The 22,037-nt window shown below is 35.2% G+C and overlaps 1 long non-coding RNA gene across 1 annotated transcript in view; it reads left to right on the top strand.

Annotated features, from left to right (window-relative positions):
• Nucleotides 1-19,766, top strand: part of LOC309628731 — a 162,365-nt gene extending 142,599 nt beyond the window's left edge. Inside the window, exon 2 of the long non-coding RNA XR_014244678.1 lies at nt 17,284-19,766. This is a non-coding gene — a long non-coding RNA (uncharacterized lncRNA). The remainder of the gene's footprint in view (nt 1-17,283) is intronic.
• The last annotated feature ends 2,271 nt before the right edge of the window (nt 19,767-22,037 follow it).

Genomic DNA, 22,037 nt, shown 5'->3' with positions numbered 1-22,037 from the left:
GCTCTATGACATTGGGAGATACAATAATTCCTGTTAACTTAGTAGCTGTCATTTTCTGTGTCTACCCAGCCCCTCTCCCTGGCCTAATTAATGAGAGAGATTTTTTGTTCGTTTCAGTCTAGGCTGACTTTTATTTTCATTTACAGATAGTCTTTAACATTGTCCCATAGGTATATAATATTGTCTCTGCTACTTGAGGAGAGAGACAGTATTTGTTCATCCTTTTCCGGGGAAATTATATAACTGATGAGTCAAGAAGCAGTTCTGGAATTGCCTGGTTCCAGTCCTATTTCCCCTACTTTGTAGCTTTTTTATAATTTCATCTGCTTGGGCTGTTTCACCAGAAATAAAATGGGAATAATAGTATAATATCTCATAATCTTGTACTGAATAATGAAGTAATAATTCTTTTAAATTGTGTTACATAGTGATTGGCCTTTATAACTCCTCAAAAGCATTACATTATATTCTATAATTTCCATACAGCTCCTAGTACAAATATCTATATATAACAAGCTTTTATAACCACAGAAAAATAAAATTAAGAGTAAAATACATCCCGTTATGAAAACTCAAAGACCACAACTCTTTTATTGTGATATAGTAACTTCTTGTTTCCAATTTTCCACTTTGTAAAGTCCAGTTATAAGTATTTATATTTAAAATGTGTTTTTATATATTTTTTCATATTTAGGGTCATTTCTTTAGGAGAGATTTTATAAAGTAGAATGGTTGTTTTGGAATCATGTGTCTATATGTTTAAGTCACATAAAAATGTATTATTGAGGATTATATTTCTTTTTTATGAGCATAGTCAAAATTTATGAGAGAAGTGAACACACTAGGAGAAATATACAATGGAAAATATCAGCTTTAATGTCATTATATAAATAATCATTACCTTTAGGATAGCCCCAAGTAGGTATGAGTGTGTTTCTTACACTTGAACTCTGCCAGGAATATGAATTGGTACAGAGTAGGTGCTCAATATTATTGAGTTAAGTAATTGAAAAAAATTTTACCACCCCATTCTTTCAAAACACAGTGAAATTTAACAGACTCTCAAGAGCTGGTAAGTAGTGGACTCTGTACCAAGGGCTGGAGAACAGAGATAAAAATCATTCAGCATATCTTCAAGAAGTTCATAATCTGGTTGATAAACCAAAGTATAAGATATAGTTTTATCTCCTCTGATTGCTTTAAAACCTTTCAAATGACTCAAATTAAATCTTCTCCCTGCTCCCCACAAAAGGAAAAGCAAAGAGAGACAGCCAGCCAGACAGAGACAGAGAAAGAGAGACAGAGGAGGGAGAGAGAGTTATTGGAAGGATGAGGAAAGAAAGGGAAAAGAAAAAATACATTATCATTTTGGCAGCAACTAAGTGGAGGGCTACGTATTTTTGACTGAGATTCTTTTTCAAACATATCTTACTCGTAAACCATTTATTTTGTCTGATTTGTTAATTCCATTAAAGCAAGACATATCCCAGGAGACAAGATTTAGTCCTCTCTTGTATTCATGTATCACAAAGAAATATAAAATAAGTTGCAATGATCTTCCCGTCTATTACTATTTGTTTGGATATTTCAAAAAAGTTGTTTATTTATGCTGAAAGATTAAAAGTCATTTACTTATTAAATCAAAATTTCAGGAGATATGGGGAACTGAAAATAAACAGAATCAATCAACTTGGAAAACATACAAAACTGCCCTTTCTAGATACTGTTTTGTGTTATGTTGAAATTGTTTTATTATTTAAGTGAAGTAATGCTTCAGATTAAGAGTTTTGGAGCAGGGCTGCCTGGATTTGAATACTTACCACCATGTTTACTTATTTTATCAAAAATAGGACATCTTTTTTTAACATATCATTACTTTATACATCATCTCCTAGACACACACAGGCAACCCCTACAAATAACTTGTAGGGTACCAATTATTTCAAGATGCATCTTGACTTCAAAGATGTTACAATATGAAAAGAATGTGCATCTTAGAGTTGATGAAATATGGCAGTAGCAGAGTGAACATGTACAAATTACGTCATCTAAATAAAACTAAGATGCTTTATTCTAAGAAGGGTAATAATAAAAGTACCCACCTATTTAAACTGTTTTGATGATTAAATTATATAAAGTTCATATAAAGTTCTTAGAAGATTGCATGACATGTATTAAACTTATTAGCTGGAAGAATAGGCTAACTTTATTACATTTTTTAAAAGCAATATTATAATTTAAAAATAAAAAGAAACAAAGAAGCATATTTCTTTCACATGGCAGTTTTCCTGGAAGGCAGAAGCAAACAGCCTGTGATAATCTGCACTTTGCACAGTGGTTCTGTGAGTCTGGTTCCATCAAGCAGGGAAAGAGGAAAAGAATATATGGGAAAGACCACAGTCTTACAGACTCAGGCCCCAAACTGGCACAATGCTGTTCACTGCCTGGGGAACATTTAATTTCATAGACTCTGTCCATATATAAGCTGAGGAATGAATTCTCAGGCCTAGGAACAACGCTCTTCTTAGGTAAGAGCAGGAGAATGGATTCATTGGAGAGCTAAAAAACTCCTGCCACCAGTACATACATGTACATTAAACATAAACTATTATTTTATTATTAGCCAATACTAAAAAGGTTTATGAAAAAGGAAAATGCTGCATGAGCTTAATACAATCATAAAACAGGAAGGATTGCTTCTTCCTAAAACATAGAAAACTCAAAGGTTTATTTATTTGTGGTGTTTTAAGTGTAATGTGTTCTCAGTATTTTCTCACCACATCCTTATTTTAATAAAGGCACAAGTGCAGCTGGATCTTATTTTTCACTACTTGGTGATAAGATCAAGGTATTTTTCCTTGCATTTATTGGTCATTTTCATAGTCATCTAGAAATGGGAAGCTATGCCTCTTAAATTTTCCATAAAATTACTTGAAAATAAATAAGAAAAATTGTAATGATGTTTTGTTGTGGTTAAAAGCATACTATTGTGTACAAATAGTATGGTCACAGTAATACAGTAATAATGGAATTGTGTCATGCCATTATTAAGTCAACTAATGTTATCTTAGCAAAAATTCTCACTGCTGCAAGTAGAAGGTTGTTTCTTTCAGACATCCCTGAAAATATGCAGCAGCTGCTTCACCATGTTTTTGTAAAATAATCTTTGATATGGGTAAAGAACTCCTTCCTTGGAATGCATGACATTATCAGGAAAGCCTTTTTGTAATCCTCTGTGTTTCCCTGCATTTGGTTTACATTTTTATTAATATGTGGTACCTATCACTTAATTGGCCTGCTTCTTACCATTTGCTAAGCTTTGGTCTCACTGTCAATTCTAAGTAATTATTTTTCTAAATATCATCAGTTCCAAGTCTCAAGCAGGCTCTGCTGGTAAATTTTGTCAGCCACAATAAATTATCTTGAATAAAACAAGTTGTATAAAAACAGATACACAAAAAGTAAAACACTATTGGTGATAAAAAGCATGTTAAATGTATCATATTTATCAAAAAAGAGAAAAACCACTGCTCTCTTGAAAATTCCCACCTTTTAATCACTCTTTCTTAAAAATACAAGACATGTTAGTTAAGCATATTCTGAATTTCCTAACAGTGTACCAGACCACAACTCTCTAATGGTAGAATCAAGCCTACTAAAACATTCTCTACACTCAGCAGTGTTTAAAACATAGCTTGTTTCTCGTAGCTCATTACCTCACTGAATGAATTTGTCCAAATCATGAAGGCAAATGGGTTTAACCTCCTAGGGTGAATTTTTTCTTCTTCTCATGTAATTTACACCTTCATCACTAGCTCTCAGATCAGAGTCTTTTCACTAAGGACAGTATTTTGAAGCATTGCTACAGTAAGATATAATGGGAACATACAGTGAGAGTCAGTTAAAGAAATACAGGCGCAGAATAAGAAATTGCATGCTGAGAAAAAGAGTTACACAAGCACTTAACCCAGGAGCTCTCTCTGGGCTTCGTGGTTTTGCTATCTTATTTGTGAAAAAGGATGTGAAGAGATAAAGAATCATACCAGTGTCTAAGTTTGTCTTTTAGTGAAGGAACATCCACATATTTCTATGGTTTAGAATCACAAAATTATTTTTATATGGTTTCGTTAGACTGCTGTGCATAGAATCAATTTACAGCAGGAACCAAAGATCAGGGAGTTTAAATGATTCTTTAAGAATGATTCCTAGAACATGGAGCTTGGGGAGGTGGCTACTAATGATAAAAAAAAAAATGGAGAGCACTAACAGAACAAATATACAAAGATATAGGTTTTTCTAAATAGACTCCTTAAAGCTAAAAGTTATATGAACCTGGCTATTTCACTCTTTCAAAATTTGTATGTATGTATGAAAGTATGATTATGTAGTAACTTATTCCAATTTGTACACACATGGAATGAATTCTGTATAATTTCATTTATATATGCATATAAATTATATAGCTACTTACAGGAGAAGTGTGTTATGGCTAAAAATATAAAAATAGAATTTACTTGAGGTCAAATCAACATATTGGTCAAACTGTAATGCGAGTAGTTGAAATGGAGGAGTTATTTAAAATAAAACGTTTAGTAGATTAAAAATCCAGGCAATTTACAGCAAGCTCCAAATTATATCAAAATATATAGAAAAATTTGAATTCTAAATAAAGGACTGTTGACTATGATTCTTATAAATGATGAGTCAATTCTTGAGGGATATGACAGGCCTAATTTTGAACATCAATATAAAGGGTGATTGTATATACAGTTAAGCCACAGCTAGAGAATGAACAAATAATGAACCACAAAATTGCCCCAAAGTATAGGTCAGAAAATTGATTTAATTTCTGTTGTACAAAACAGCATTTTTCATATAATAAATCTGAAGGAAATGAGACAGATACTATACTTTTTTCTAAATGGGATTGAAAAACTGCCTTGGTAGAAAGACTCCACATTCAACTATTTATCACGATATTTATGTTTATCTATGGGAAGATGTGAACTCATACTCTGCTGGTTCTCTGATTTACTTCAAACCAGTTGGGTTGCTAATCACTATTTTCTCATAAAAATTTGTTTCATGAGGCCTTTCATAATCAATCATTAAGTATTATTTTTGCTTAAGTGAATGATTTACTAGATTAAACTCATACAACTAAATCAAACACTACATTTTTAAAGGGAACAAAAGGTACATATTAAATATCAATATTTTTTTGATTTTTGAGTAGAATCTGTTTGACTTTACAGTTGGTGGAATACTGTGCTTATTGTGGGAATACTACTTTGCATAATCTTTCATCAAGGAATTTTTTATTTCTCCAGATTTTTAAATCAAGTCTCCATCTATTTCCATAAAATTTAAAAGTCAGTTTTCTGAATAAACTAGAGGGATTTTAAAATTGAGCTTACTCTGCAACTGGCAATTAAACTCAGAATCTGAGATGGGATTAAGGTCAATATGAATCTTTTAGTTTCCTTGCTACTTAATTTCCTGTTTGTGTTTACAGTTTTATTTCCTTTGATGAAATTAATAATATTCATGTATGATTGAACAGTTGTGCTCTGTGGCACTAATTAATTTTGAATTTTAAAGTAAGAGTAAATGAGCACCTTTTAGTACACTATAATTATATTTTTATTAAAAAAATCCACTTGATCTTTACTAGTAGAATTTAGACCACTATGTTTTTGATCAATGCAGAAGAATTAGATTGCCAGTCAAGCTAGAAGTCAACTGTTTTAAAATAAACTCAAATATTTGAAAGAAATTTGGAAACTTTGTTTTTTGCAGTGTATACATCTATATCCTATGGTATACTGTACATGTTTTATTGGCTTACAAGTACAAAAATTTCTCTGTTGCCAAGAAAAGAGTAAATGAATGAATGAATGATGTCTGATATAGACATAATCTGGTTTTGAATATATGATAAATTCTGAAATATTTGAAGAACTGTAATGGTTCCAAGGAAAGTGTAATCGTTGATCATATACTCTCCTTACACTGCTTATTTATAATTTTTTTTTTACTTCAAGTTAAATAAAGAACATACAGGGACTTTTAATAGTGAAAAAAATACACCAAAGATTATTTTATTTTATCAAACAAGCACTGTTTTGATTTGAATGTTTTAACATTGTTCTTTCATGTCTCAATCCTTATGTGATATCCATTGTGATTTACCCTATAAATTCTTCTAAACTAAAGGATCATTATCATGAGAAGCAATATATATATAAAATTATATGAAACAAATGATCTACAATTTTTTGAACTTTTGTTGGAAATATTTTCATGAAAATCTGTAGTAAAAGTTACTCAAGTACAAGAAACTGGCTTTTTACAATTTATGTTAACATTTTTAAACTTTAGTACAAAATTTACTTTATCATGGATAACTTTAAGTAAACTTTCTTATGATCTTCAGAAAACTCAGAATACCATTTCCTAAATTATTTTAAAAGACTTGAAGTTTTTTTTTGTTTGTTTGTTTGTTTTTATTTTAAACATATTTAGAAGAGTCTTTCCCAGAAAAACAGTTCAATCTATTCAGTTTTATCTTAGCATCCCAAATGTTACATATTCCAAATTGAGGAAACGTGGGATGGGGAATGTAAAACTTGATTTTAATGTTCTAATTCTCATTTGGTTATTCTCTTTTTGACCAAGGAGAGCTATACAACATAAAGTAAAGTGACAGTAAAGGGAAGACAACTGGGTCATTTAACTCAAAGGAAACACAAATATATTATATCTCACTGTTGGGAACATGGAAGGTTCTAGTCCCTAAGGACAGGCTACAAAGCAGTCATGTATAAGACAGCACTATACTACGTTGATTTTAAATGATGATAGAATTAACATTCATTTAATATATTCCATACAAAAATGTTCATCTTCACTCTCATCTTTGGACAGGTACATTCTATCTACCCCACTCTCAGCAACATGTTATGATGCTGAAGGAATGTATAATACGTGTATGGACAGGTACTAGCAACAGAGGCAGGCAGGACCTCACTATGGCTGAGATTGGACAGAATGTGCTCCCATCTACATCTCTTTGCTATGTTACAAGTATACCAATGAGCACACTAAAATACTTAGATATATTACCTGACCTATAACATAATTAATAGATTACACAGCAAATTGTGGTATTTTCTTATTCATCCATATTTTCATTCAGTCATTCATCCATTTAACAAATATTAAGCACTTTCTCTTTGTCTGGCATTGTACCCCAGAGGTACAAGGTTGAACAAAAAAGAAATCATACCATCATATACATCATACAATCGACCATCATAGAGCTTACAACTTAGGGAGGAGAAAAGATAAGTTCAAAAATGGCAAAAATAAATATGTAACTCTAAAATGGAAAAGAAAAAATATTCAATACTAAGAAATGATGGAAGAGGGGTGCTTGGCCTACCCTGAGGAAGAAAGGAAAGTGTTCTCCAATAATATCTGAAGAATGATTATAAAGAATGAATAGATTAACTAGGGACAAAGTGGAAGGACATTTAGATAAAGGCAACCCCATATGCTAGAGATAGGAAGGAGTGCAGCGTGGTTATGGAAATGAAAGCAGGCCAGTGTGGATGAAACACAGAGAATGACGAGAGAGTGGAGGGAGAGAAGGATGGAGAGGTTAGCTGAGCACAGATCATCATGAACCATTCTAACGGCATGGAGTTTAGTACCATTTATCCATTTGCAGTTTCCATTAAAGGAATATATATTACGCTTTCTTAATGACATCACAATTCTTTGTCCAGATTTATTGCCTAGTCTTCACTCAGCAACTACCTACTGAGTGATTATTTGGGAATCAACTTTTTCAGCAAACCTGAATTTTGTCACCCCAGGAAAGCAGATGATTTAGACTAGAGGAACTAGAGTTGCTTTTCTGCCGAGGGTATTGAATATCTCATAGTATTTATAATGCATCCAAAAGGCAATGATTCATAAAATATCAATAGTAATTGAGGAATATGCCAAAGTGAAGATTTATTCCATCTTAATTTCAAGTATTTGAAGGGACTGAGAGATCATTTATAGTGCTTCTCTGTGGTGACATTATTTTAATGATGTCATTTAAATCCATTTTCAGTGCAATACAGTAATTCATAAATGATAAATTACATTATTTAATATTTCAATTGAGAAATTGGTTAGATATAGGGGTCCAGTTGTTTTAATAAAGAGTTTAAAGATTTGCTTGCATCTTAAAAGAATCCTGCATTTAATTAATAATTTTAAACTGACCATTTCTTTCGATGTGTCAGAAACATCATAAATTGATTGTGAAACAAGTGTTATATGTTGTTTTTTAGATTCACTTAACTTTCTATTTTGAACAACCCTACAAAGAATGCACTGCTTGAAAAGAAAAGGTGAAAAATGATGAGTTCACTTACATAGCTGTACTCTTAGTCCCAAACCAATAAGTCTTTTGCCCTTTTTCTCATTTATCATATATTTGTAAGAGAGACTTACCTTAGGGGGGAAAATGTTAAATAGGGAAGTTAATATTTGAAAAACTTACTTCATCTTTCTCTTGCCACTTTTCTTTTTACAAACAAAATAAAATGGTAGCTGGAAGTAAATCAGTTTGAGCAAACAGAACATAAGTACACACTAAATGTCTTGACCTTTTATTTATATTATGTGTGTTATTGTTCTTCTGAGTGCGTTGTGATCCAAGTGAAAGATGGACAAAGAACATTCTTGTTCAAGTACCATATGTTAAAGGACTCCAAACTGTCATTAGTTGGAGCTCTGTTTAAGGAACCAGAGTTGGGGACACAGTGATTTCTGTGTGTATCCAGATTAATGTGTTCTGGATCTCATGTGAAAAAGGACAGATGGTCAAGCAGAAACATCATGTTTGCTGGAACAGCATTTATTGTTAACGCTTGCAGAGATGAAAATCAATGACAGGCATGCAGTCCCCATTGCCCTGTTGCATTCTGGAACAACTAATTGATATCTGAAGTGAGCTCACAGGACCTGAAGCGAGACTTAGGGAAATAGACTGCAGCCCTCGGGTTGTGGGGCTTTCGGAAAGAACCAGAGAGCTTCTCCTTTGGTGATAGCAGGGGTCACATACAAAATAACATGATGGTTCAGAACCGTGAATCCAGGGAGCCCTATTGCCAGCTCAGTGTAGGTGGGAACTGAGGTTTGGAGGGGAAAACTCCCTTTCCTGGGAGGATATGTTTGAGGTTTGGGGCACAAGACATGCAACTGCAGTTGTATTATGTGGCAAACTCCTTGTGGCATTGTTGTTCTTGGGTGAATTCGGACTGGGGTCCAAGCTTTGAGGTTGACCTTAATTTTTTCCATTAAGCAGTGGATTTGGGGGTGACTAGCACCCTCTTAGGAGTCTCTCTTGCAGGGGTGTAGCATTGGACAAGTTAACCCTTACTTCTTACTTGCATGCCTCAGGAGTAATTTTACACAATTTGAAGACCTAAAAGGACAGGTATTAAAGACCAATAATTATCACTATAGTCAATCACCCCCTTTAGATTCTGTTTGTGTGTCTGTGTGGCAACTCATTCACATTCCCCAGGAAGATGCTCACTTCTATCTCTTAAGAATCATTTCCATTTTGAAACATTGCCGTACAGGTGTAGTGGGAGTCATGAACTGGGATAAAATGGCGTAGTTTTTAAGTAGTGACATTAGCACATATGTCTTGATCTTGTAAAGTAATTAATACAATGAACTTTTCATTCTTTTTTGTAGGTAAACACTTTTTTTTGCTCAAAAGCATGTTAAACCTATTTTATTAGTTTCAATTTTTTTTTCTGTTTCATGTAAGGACAACAAATTGTGTCAACTAATACATGTATAAATATATATATATACATATATGATTATGTGAATTAATATGTACACACAAATATTTTTATAAACAACATTAAGCCACAGTCAATTGCTTTAGTTGTAGGTGAGAATTTTATAAAGGTTTCTAGTATACAGGATTATTTTCCCTTGCATTCAACTGCTATCTGAACATTTTACAATAGCAAAAATATAAAAGCTGCTCTTTTTAACACACTGTTTTCACCTTAAGACATTTTTGTCATTTTCATAATTGGTTTACTATATTCACATTGTCAACAGAACTTTGTGCTTTTCAATATTTAACACCTGTGAAGAACTATGACTTTACTGCAAGCCATAGACATAGTTGGCTGCAAAAGAACTTTAACTCACTAGCAAATATGTAGAACTTACAACAAAAGTTTTTTGGTTCAGAGAACTCAGAATTTCTTTTACAGTTTTATTTACAGGGTTTTTTTGTTGTTGTTGTCCCAAATTTCTATTTTAATATATTTACTTTCAAATTCCTGGTGATCTCTGGTGACCTTTGTATACAATTTATTTAGCTGTCCACAGTATTCTCTATAATTTTATTTCCCTGTATATTGTTTTCTATAAAATTATAGAGAATATAGTGTGTTTCTTTCCTCAGTCAGTAAAGATATTGTATGTTTATTCAGTCCTCAGTCTTTCTTTGAAAACAGAATCTCACACTTCTTGTGTAAGTGTGCATATCTTTATTGTATAAGAAAACACAACAACATATAAAACAATAACAAATGTTAATGAGTGTTTAGTACCCAAATTTAGTGCTCTTAACATAAAAATGACCCAGGATTATGAAAATCTTGGCGAGGGTGGGAAGGTGGGTAGGAGTGTAGGTCAAGTTTAAGTTGGTGAGGGAGATTGGGGACTCCCTCACAGGGGTCAGGCCAGCATGTGGGTACTGTGGACCTCCAGAAGAGTGGGAGGTGAGTGCATACACAAAGTAAATGAAATTTGTGGGTTAGCCTAGGAAAAGAGCTGGAATTTATCTTCTTTCCTTTCCTTTTTTTTTTTGTGCCTTGAACCACATAACTTTTTCTTTTCTTTTACAGTCCTACAGATTGTCAATGCAAATAATCAATAAACAATCTATAATAAGAATAGAAGAGAGTTTTATTACAGCCAAACTGAGGACTATAGCCCTGGAAACAGCCTCGCAGTAGCTCTGAGGGCACTGTTTCTAAGAAGTAGGGGAGGAACCAGCTTATATATGAATATTTTGGCTGGGAAATACGTGTAGTCAAGTATCAGTACATCTTGGTAAGAGATTATTGCTAATCACAAAGAACAGACACCACAAATTAATGACTTTAGTGACTTTCTATTTGGGAAGATACAAGAATCTGGGTCATTAAAATTCTTCCTGAGGTGTGCATCTTAACTGTCTATGGGCTGGGTATTCAAGTCACAGAATGCCTTATCCTGTTTTATTTATTTTTTTCCCCTCAATTCCCCTCAGGGCACATGGTCAGTGGGTGACTGCAGTGGGTTGCAACTTAACCCTTTGTATAATTGGATGGTGGGCAACACCAATTTTACTTTAGTGGTTAAACAGATATACAATTTATGTTGACAGGCCACAAGGCAGGCTGTTTAGTTAGCATGAAGTTCAAACCAAATTAGGTATAAACCAGAATGACTTCCTCATCCCTCACTATGTGAAAACGTCTTCCATTAGGAGTGAGTAGGAAAAGACTAGTAGTGGTGTAACATCATATACTGGCATGCTGTATATTAAATGAGCAGCTGTAGATTGGCAGGTGACCAGATTATGTTCTAAAGTTCTGTAATATCTTCCATTCCAAATCAAGTATTTTCCCACAGATGTAAGTTTTGTATTAAAATTATTTTTAGTACCAAACTGATTTGAAAATAAACTTTTGGTTCATAAATTATCCCTTACCCAAGTTACTGTGTAAAAGTTAAGGCATTTGAGGGCAGTCATATCCAACCACAGTCTTCATCACTGCCATCCTCTTTCACCACATTTCTCTTTTTTTAAAAAATAATTTTTATTGGGGTATAGTTGATTTACAATGTGGTGTTAGTTTCAGGTGTACAGCAAAGTGAATCTTTTATACATATGTATATGAACCATTTCCCCACCTTACCCACACCTGTGCCAGATATCCTGGAGTCTGGAGCATTATGGTTCAATATTTCTAGAGAATAAACTTCTGAATCTTTTAGGGTCCTGAGGGAGGTAAAGATATAGCTGTTCATCCAATCCTTCTAATTTCAGCCCCTAGCCCTCCATGTGCCCCTCATAGTCCCTAAAAACCTTGAATACTTAAAATATTCAAGCAAATTGGACTAGTTTTATCCCTGTTATTATCCCTCTTCTCACTTAGAGTCCATCTTTCTCTGCTCTGCTAAAATGTTCATCCCTTCCCCTTAAATTTTGCAGTGACATTGTTTCTTCAATTTTTTTTCCTCTCTCCATTGTTTGGTTCTTATGGACCTATATGCCTCTTGCCATTTTAGTGGTGTTTTGAAATGCAACAAAGATAAACTTGTTCAGTCTGAAAGTTATAAGGTAATTCTCCTCTTCCTTTTTATTTTATCTTGTTTGCTGACAACACTGTTCATAAATTTACCAGGGCTACAAAGCTGAAAGCAAATTCAGATTTGTTTCCTTTCTCTCATCTCCCCTACAGCTCCATCACAAAGGCAGGAATATTTGCTTCATAATTTTTTTATGGTAAGTACACTCACTAATCACTATCCCTAATAATACTGCCTTAATTAGGCTTCTCACTCATCATCTCTCAATTAAGTACTGTGACCTGGTCTCCCTCCCTTTAATAGTGCATCCTCAAATCCATCATCCATACACCTACAGAGTGATCTGTCTCACATGCATAGCTGGCTGTGTCCTTTTCTTTTTAAACCCTTCAACAACTGCTCTTATGGCACTGGGTCAAAGTGTAACTCTTTAGCATGGAACACAGGGCCTTCCTGGTATGACCTCTTGACATCATCTCATCCATACATTTTCACTGCACCCAGACTACACTCCTAGAATCACCTACCTCTCTGTAGCTTTGTTATTTTCTCTAAGTAAATTGACTTTCTCATTTCGTCTTTTCTTTTCAATCTCCTACTGATCTTCTTAAATAAATCAGGCATATTTTTCTTCTCTACTGTGAAGACTTCCTTGCCCACTCCCTCCTGCAATCCCCCCCCCCCCCCCCCGCATTCTGCTCTACCAGGCTGGTTTAGTTACTGATTTTTTTTTTTTATTTTTTTAGCTACTGATTATTTTCTTTGCTCTTGGACACTACATCTGTTATTATCTTTATCTCATTTATGATAATTATCTTTAATGCTTTCTTTTCCTCCTCTGAGATGTGGGTGTTTTGAAGTAGGCATAATCTCTTCCTTATAGAATGGTAATGGGCACACAATTGAGCTTATTCACGATATGAATAAATTGATGAATATTTGTCCTTAACAAGAAGGGCAGACAGAGAGGGAAAAAGTGTTACTCTGACTCCCAAGTCAGCAGTTATGTGTCTTCTAAGTGATTTTTTTCTTTGTTTCTAGTCAGAATAAACTTCCATGGCTCAATGCTTTTATTTATGTTTGTCTTTCTGCCTGGAATGGCCTTTTATACATTCTCCTGACTGAATATCCCAGCCCAGATCAGACACCATGATTTTTTTTTAAGCTCCCCATATAGGAAAGTCTTATTTTGGTATGAACCATCAGAAATAATGGCATTCAGAACTTATTTCTCCTCTACTCTACAGGTCAATTTCCCTACATCTATTAGAGCATCCATCACTCTAAGCAGTAAAACAAGATAACTCTAAGAACTTAAGAATGGAATTATGGTAAAATCAACTTGCAGTAGTTGACCTAGCCTTGGGTAAAGTATAATACTTCCAAGCAATAATGCACAAATGTGTGATTGAACAGTTTCCTCCAATAAAGAGGTCAGGATCTTGCTACAGAAAAAGACTACCTATATTGGCAGGTTAGAGTCTGTAGCAGAATCAATGTCTAAGATGAAGAATATTTCAATCAGGGACAAATGTTGAGAAAAACACATGAGATTGAGACTAGGGTGAATCTGTAAGCTTTCAACATTGATTTTCCAAAGAAATAAATGGACTGAGGATATAGTCTTCCCATCAAAATTTGGAATATTCCCCCCGCTTTCTCTCTCTCTCTCTCTCTCTCAGATATGTAGGCATCACTGATGAATTTGGGTTCTGTTTTCATAGCTCCTTTTCTCACTAGCCTGAGAAGATAGGCTTAATCCTTCCATCTAGATATTCAAACACATATTACATGCTCAAGAGTTTTATTGAGTGAGTGCATGTACAATATTTTTGACACAAACATATGTTGGTAGATTGATTATAAATCTCAGCTGCACAGATTTATTCAATAGAATATTAGATCAGTTCAGTTCTCAAGCTGTGATTTTATAAGACTTATGAGAAAATCTGTTGATAGTGAGATTGCTTGCCATTTTCTTTTATATTTTGCTCCTTTCTCACTTTCATTGTGATTGTGCAGTCCAAGGTAACCCTTAAGTAGAAGCAGAGCCTGGAATAATGACATTAGTAGTCTTCTCTTTTTCCAAGTTGAAGTGTACTGAACCAATCCCTCATATTTCAAACAAAAAGAAATAAGTCCTCTGGAGCTTTGGGGGCACCTTGTTATTCTTACCTCCTTTGTTTTGTTTGATTTTTGGTGGGTAATAATCCTTGACATGTTATATTTTATTATTTTAACACATTATGCATCAAACGTATCATGTCCCAGGAGGTCATGATTTAACGTAGAGCAGAGGAATGTTCTCAGAAAATGAAATGAAAACCATATCTAGCAATTGCTAGGGAATTGAAGGTGTCCACACAATTACCCAGTGTAACAAAAATAAACTGTGTATATATTTTTCCTACCTTTTTTCTCTTCACTGTGTGGAGGGGAGTTTCATTTTCTCTTTGGGGGTTATCATTTTCATGAGCATGTTATGTGCCAAGTGTGAATATATCTAGTAGATGCAGTAGAAGATGATGACATTCTGAATATATTCCCTGCTCAGCCTAAGAATTCAATCCTATAGCACTATATTCCATTATATTTGCACTGTTGTAAGTAGAGAAAAAATAAAATGGCCAGGATCAAAAGTATAAATTGTTGAAACTACCCCCCAAAAAATGTGTTCAAAGATGATGAGAATATTTCCTTTGGGTTTCAGTGACAAATGTTGAATGGTATTTCTTATAGTTTATTCCAGTAAAAGAATAAAAGAGACACAGAAATACTGATATTTAGTTATTTAAAATTGGAAATTTATAGACCTATATCATTGTAAAAAGAATTATAAGCAATACTCTTTGCAACTTATGAATTAGCACTGAGAAAGAGCCATTTCACATCACTGAACAAGTGCAATTCAAGGAGGACAAAAGAACAAACCCAATAACAGAGATCATAACTAAAAGTAAACAAACAAAACAAAATCTTGCACTGCTTCTTAAACTTTTATTTACAAAAATTCCATCACTTACCTTCGATATGCCCTGGCCTCCTGTTTTCCCATCCTGTTTATCTTTATTCTTTCTGTACATTCTTCAAATTCATTTTTCTCTGTCCCTTTCTACACAGTTTTTAATTCTATTTATGAATTGCAAGGGATAGGATTACTAAAATTAAATATATATATATACACACACACACACACATATATATATATATATATATATATATATATATATATATGAAAAGATAGAGATACTCGGGATAAGATGAAAAATAGGCTTGAATATGGGAAGACTTTTCCCATTACAGAAAATAAAAAACAAAAAAAAACAAAAAAAAAACTTCAATTCCAGATCACACTCCAGTCATCTTTCTCTTCTCTTGCACAGTTAAACCTCTTGGAAGCCTTGTCTGACATTCATGATTCCAAATCTTTACCACACATGTTGGTTAAGCTATTGCAGCCTCGCTTCTGCCACCACCAATAAATTTTGTTCTTGTCCAGGGCATCAGTGCTAATGTTTTTGTGAAAGGTACATTTTTACGCCTTAGGTGTCTTGACTTTTCAGTATTACGTGTATTCATTGAGACTCATTTTTCTTAAATGGCTTTCTTCCTTCCCCAGTGTTCACTTTCACTTTGCTGGAATCTAACCGTTGGCCGACCCACTGAATTTGTTGTTTTATCAGGATTCTGTCTGAGACTTTCTTCTCTTTTTACTTGAACACTTGTACTAAATGATCTTTATTCTCATGACTTCAGGTACCAGCTCTAGTGTCGATATCTCCCAAATATATCACCAGCCCAGATCACCTTAACTAACTCCAAATCCATATATCTACCAGGCTTCTGAAGATTCCAGAACACCATAAAAGTCAACTAAGTTCTTTATATGTTTCTTCTAATTTGCTTTTACTGGTATATTCTTGTCTTAGCTAAGGTTCCCTGAAAACAGACTCTGGCATGAAAATTTGCCTGCAATAAATTTCTAGGGAAGTATCCGGAGAATATCTCCTGTAGTAGAGTAAAGAAATGGGGTTGGCAGATAGAGGAGTTGAACTGTAACACAACTGTAATATAGGTTTTAGCCAGTAACACAGTGAGCTCTGGACTAGAATGGCCCTTCAGTGTCGTCCTAAATTGAGGCAAGGGAATTGAACCTTTGTACTGTGGCATTCACCAGTAACTAGACGTGGGCTCACACTTGAAGAAGAGTTAGTAACTTCAGGAGATGAGTCTCCTTTGGTCAAGAGCAATTCCTTACGAAAGGCTTAGTTGTGAGCCAGCAACTGACAACATTCCTGGTAGCTGGATGAATGAGATCCTCATTTCTGAAGGGTGATCTGGGCAACTCAAGAAAGAATCCATTACTGACCATAAATTTGCAACACATGATCCAACTCCAGCTAGGTATATTTTCCCTAAGATTCTAATTGGCCTCTTTTCTGGAGTAATTCAGAAGAGGAAGGTAAAAGGGAACAAATGAAGTTCCCACTGGTGCTATAATTCTCATGGCAACATTTAACATTTCTGTCTCCTACTACCCAGTCTAGATTCCCCACACTGTTTTAGTATCTCTGTTAGCCTAAGGAGACTGTAGAATGGGGTGATTCAGAAATTCATCCCCAAAGTATCTGGGCTGGTCTATTTTCAACATGGCCCGCTCAGACCTTGGCTGCTGCATTTGTCCACTTGCAATCAAAATTGGACAGGGGAGTAGCAAGAGAGACCCCAAATGATTGCCAAGTGAATCCTTCCTTGTCCCCACTATGTAACATCGACTTTACCTCCTTCCCTGTTAGTATGATGACACTATTCTGTGACATAAAGAGATGCCATCACCAGGTGGCAGCCATAAATTAAAGTTCACTGGTACTCTTACTCTTTTCCCAGGTGGAAGTGTTCTTCTCAAGCAACCAGGGACTCTAGACCCACAGAGCCTAATGCTGTGAAGACAAGAAGCATGAATTCCCCATTTGGTGAATGACAGTAAGTGGAACACTTCTTCTCTTTTCATTCTTTGATTCCTGTATCAACATTTTTTACCTACTGGGGACCCAGCACCATAAAATGATAATTTAGGATGTTCGCTGCATCCTGGAGTATGGAAGCATGAAACCCCATCACTTCAGAGTATCATTTTCAAAATGGCATCTCACCTTCAGAATCTGTTTTTTTTTGCTCATCAGGATAGCAGCTTCTGGGTGGTCTGGTGTGCAGTATAACGCGTAGATCCCATGGTCATGAGCTCACTGGCATACTTCTTTGCTAGAAAGGGGGCTGAGCTCCATGGTCTGAAGCAATCTTATGTGGGATTACAGGTCTGCAAGTCTCCAAATTATCTGCTGGCCAAAGCCCTATAGGCAGGAAAGACAAACCCTTAGCTGAAATGCATATCACTGTCCTTTCAGGTTGGAAGTAGTACTACATAATAAATGTGACAACAGGTTCTGGGGGTTCAGCACTGTTTTACTGGATATTTGCACATCAGGCTTGGGGAGTAGGAACTCATGCTGTTGTGGCCATGCATAGCCATGATCTCTGCCACCCTGGCCACTCTGTTATGAATCACTGTGCCTACAATCAATGATAGAAGTTTTCTGATGTCAAATGACTATGCTATTCTGTTTACTGGGTGGGCTAAAGCCTCTTCTGTAGAGTATGCTCTCCAGTGGCTAATTTGCATTTCAAAGATCTTCATACGTTGTGCCCACTGCCATAGTTCCATCCACATTCTATTTCTTGAAACTTCTTAATCCTTGATCTTTTTCCCCCACTCTTTTTGAAAATTTATCTCCAGGTCCCTGAACCAAAAAAAAAAAAAAAAAAAAGAAAGCCAATCATTATCACTGCTGATGTCAGAGAACTAGAGAATTAAATGTTTGTGTCACATAAATAATAGCTAATTCTGATCCTTACTCCTGCCAGGGATAGAAAAGAATGTATTAACATTGTGTTTAAACATAGCCATCTGACCTCTATTATTTTGAGATTCTATCATCCCTATTGTTCCCTATTGCTGTTAAGGAGATTGATTCTGTAACAGTATACCACGTAGTTACTCATGTTCTAGAGAAGACAGCCACCATTGAGCCTCTCAACAAGATTGTTGTTACCTTCACTAATAATAGAATACCTCACACGCTCTCCTGTAAGGCATAGTCAGCTGCTGAGTTTTCTGGCCTTACATCTTATGTTCACTCTACCATGGCTATTTTCTAACAACGTATCTCCCTCCCTTGACACAGAGCTCTCAGCATCCAGTGCCTACATACTCTGCTGGCTGCTCCCAGTATATGTTGACTTCATCCTTTTGGTCTTTGTTATAGTCTGGTGGTTAGGATGAGAAGACTGGATGGATCCTTAGGAAGGGGTGAGTTGCATTGTCAAGGAGGAGGTCCCTACATCATTCTACAAGCAAGGCTAAGCATCAGAGTTATATTAAAGGATCGAGCCAATTCTCCAGGCCCAGGGAGCTCTGGAAGATTTGGGTTTCATGGCTCTCAAGCACATTGACTCAGAGGTCCCTACTCCAACTCCTACAGAGTTCCTTGCTTTTCCATCTGACCCCAGAAGAGCAGAATTGCCAACCTCTCCTGGAATTACTCTACATTTATAACTGAGTCCTGGGTCTGAATATTAAGTTTCTCTCCTTTGACTACAGAAAATAAATGTCTTTTTAAAAGCGGCCTTCTGACTTTCAGCTACTTAAATTGGTGATTAACAATCTCAGCCTTTCCTTGTTTTTCTTTGACTTACTGGTAGCACTTAGTTTTAGCCAACTGATTCCACAGTCCTTATGGTCATCAATTCCCACCACAGCTTGCAAATCTCTGAGCTACTGTACTATTCAGTTCATTTCTTTCCATTAGTATCCCATCAGTAGTCAAACTGTACCAATACTGTATCAAGGGGCTATCACTGTTATTACACATACCACTAATATGCCAGTCCTCGTTGCCAGTTAGCCATGAAGTGAATGATCCTGGTCCAAAAATCTTATTTTAAAACCTGCTCCCTAGGATAACTTCTGACTTAACTGTATTAAGTCAATTGGAAATATAAAATAGAGAAAAATGTACAAGGGGGAGGTTTACTAAACAGTGTCTAAGGAACAACACCTATGAAAGAGTGAGGGAAGCAGAATTGGGTAATGGGAGCAGTTGAATTTAAGAATGCTAGAGTTGGAATATAAGCCATAGCGGATACTCTGGGGTCTCTGAAGCTTCCCTAGCCTTTCAGCATTTCCTTCTTTGAGGTGAAGCAGCCTAAGTTTGATACCACTGCAGTAACCAGTCATTGGATATGGGCTACTCCCTAGCAAAAAGGATGCCTTTGAGAAAGGATGCTCCTTCAGCTAAGGGCAGTTCCTGGAAGCAACTCAGATGAGACATCAGCTATCAGTCCTCCCAGGATCTAAGGTAATAAGTGCCTCCATCCTGAAAGGGAGGTTAGTTGCACATGTCAGCATTTTACAGTCCTCTACTCAGTGAATGGCATCTCCATCAAACCAGTGTTCCATCTCTTGGTAGTGAGTGGCATCCTTGGCTCTTTCCACAATATTCACACACAGTCAATGAAATCCTCACAATTCTCCCTCTCACATATCCCTTGAGGCACTTCACTTCCTTTGCCATCCTCACTTTACCTATTCTGATTAAGACTATCCTCATTTCTTACCTGGAAACCTGCACATCGTCCTCCTATATATCATTCCAAATTCAGTCATGTCTCCTGCCAATTCATTAAGGATTGCAGGTAGGGTGACATTTTAAAATCATTACTCCACTGATGAAAGCAATGCAAAGCTTTTACAAATACTTCACAGTAAAGCCCAGAGTCTGTGAAATAGCTTCAAAATTCCTTATGGTATGCCTAACATATTTTTAACCTTGTTGCAATATGCTAGAGCTGCTGTAGCAAAGGGCCACGGACTATGTGTTTAATTTCTTTAAACAACAGAAATTTACTTTCTCACAGTTCTGGAGGCTGGAAGTCCAAGACCAAGGTGTTGGCACAGTTGATTTCTCCTAGGGCCTCTCTTCTTGGTTTGTAAATGGCCTCCTTCCACCTGTGTTTTCACATGGTCTTTTCTCTTGTAGTGTCTATGTCCCGATCTCCTTTTCTTATAAGGACACTGGCTGTATAAGATTAGGACCCACCCCAATGAACTCATTAAACCTTAATTATCTCTGCAAACACACTTTCTCCACATTCAATCACATTCTGAGTTACTGGGGGTTAAGACTTCAGGATACGGATTTGGAGGGGACACAATTCAGTCCAGAACACATGCCACCTTTAAAATCTGGTGAAACACATTACTTCTCCAAATGTGCCTTGCTTTTACTTAATTTAAGCTTGTCTCCATATTATTTCCTGGTTTTAACTCTTTCGTCCTTCTCTAGTTCTTCAGGTTTGGGATCGAATGTCATTCTCACTTAGGATCCTTTCCTTGTATCCATACAGTTGAATTAAGTGGCTTTTCCTTGCATTCCCATTGTACTCTTTTCATTAACACCATAACACTTATCAGATGTTATTTTAATTGTGTACTTACTCCTTTATTTCTCCCCATTAGACTATAAACTCTAAAAAGAAAGAAATACTGTCTTATTCACTGTCATGCCCCCAGGCCCTAGCGTAATACCTAACATGGATTAGAATCACAATAAATAATTTTAATCTTATCTCTTTCCTTGCATTATTAATTACTTGAAGGCAGAGTGTTTTACTCAACGTTGTTCTACGGCAACATCCAGAAAACTAGTTTACCTGATAGTAAGTGTATAATAATTGCTGACTCAAATATATTTAAACATTTAAAAAATACTTTATCAATTTTTGAAATGCCTATAGGAATATAATTGCTTTAGAAATTACATAATGTATAGACATTAACTCATGTTCCTGTATACGTTTGATATATTATGACTATGACTAACATCTCAGTAATATTGCTTTCAGAAGTGGATCCTAAATGGAGGTCAGTGAAATATCTGGATTTCGTATAAAATTTTTTAGTGTCAATCCTTTAATAACAATTATTTTCTCCAACATGTGCAATGAATACCTGCAGTCTGGGCTGTTTTTTTCTATTAAATTTAAATGAAATTAAAAGACACATTTAAGAATTTTATGGAAAAAGAGTGGCATAGTTCAACTGAAGAGTTATTTATGATGAGATAAAATGAGATGTCTAGGAAACTTGCAAGAAAGGAAGTACCTAGAAATATGGAAGCAGATATCTTTGGACATTATTCTGAGAAATGAACCACAGAAATTAAGAGGTTGAAAGGAATTTAGAGGAACATCTAAACTAATGTATTAATTTCAGAGATGAAGATTTGACATAGAAAGATTTAAATGTCCTCTAACCACAGTTTAGTAACAGCAGCAAAATAAGATCCTCACACATTTTATATAATACTGTGTTTTCAAACAAAATAAATCTTGCACTAAATACGTACACTCCACATCTGCACTTATGAGATGATGCAAATCCATATTACTTTTTAAAAAATGGTTTGTTCGCTGCCTTGTACTGAATACTTTTTTTTTGATGTATGTGGATTCTATAAAAATGAGGTTTAAACCTAAGTGCAATCGAGATTTAACAGAAACATAAATTGCATGGTTCAAAGAAA

Source organism: Balaenoptera borealis (assembly GCF_965194805.1).
Source record: "Balaenoptera borealis genome assembly, chromosome: 5".
NCBI lineage: Eukaryota > Metazoa > Chordata > Mammalia > Artiodactyla > Balaenopteridae > Balaenoptera > Balaenoptera borealis.
This window is presented reverse-complemented; position numbering and strand designations above follow the sequence as displayed.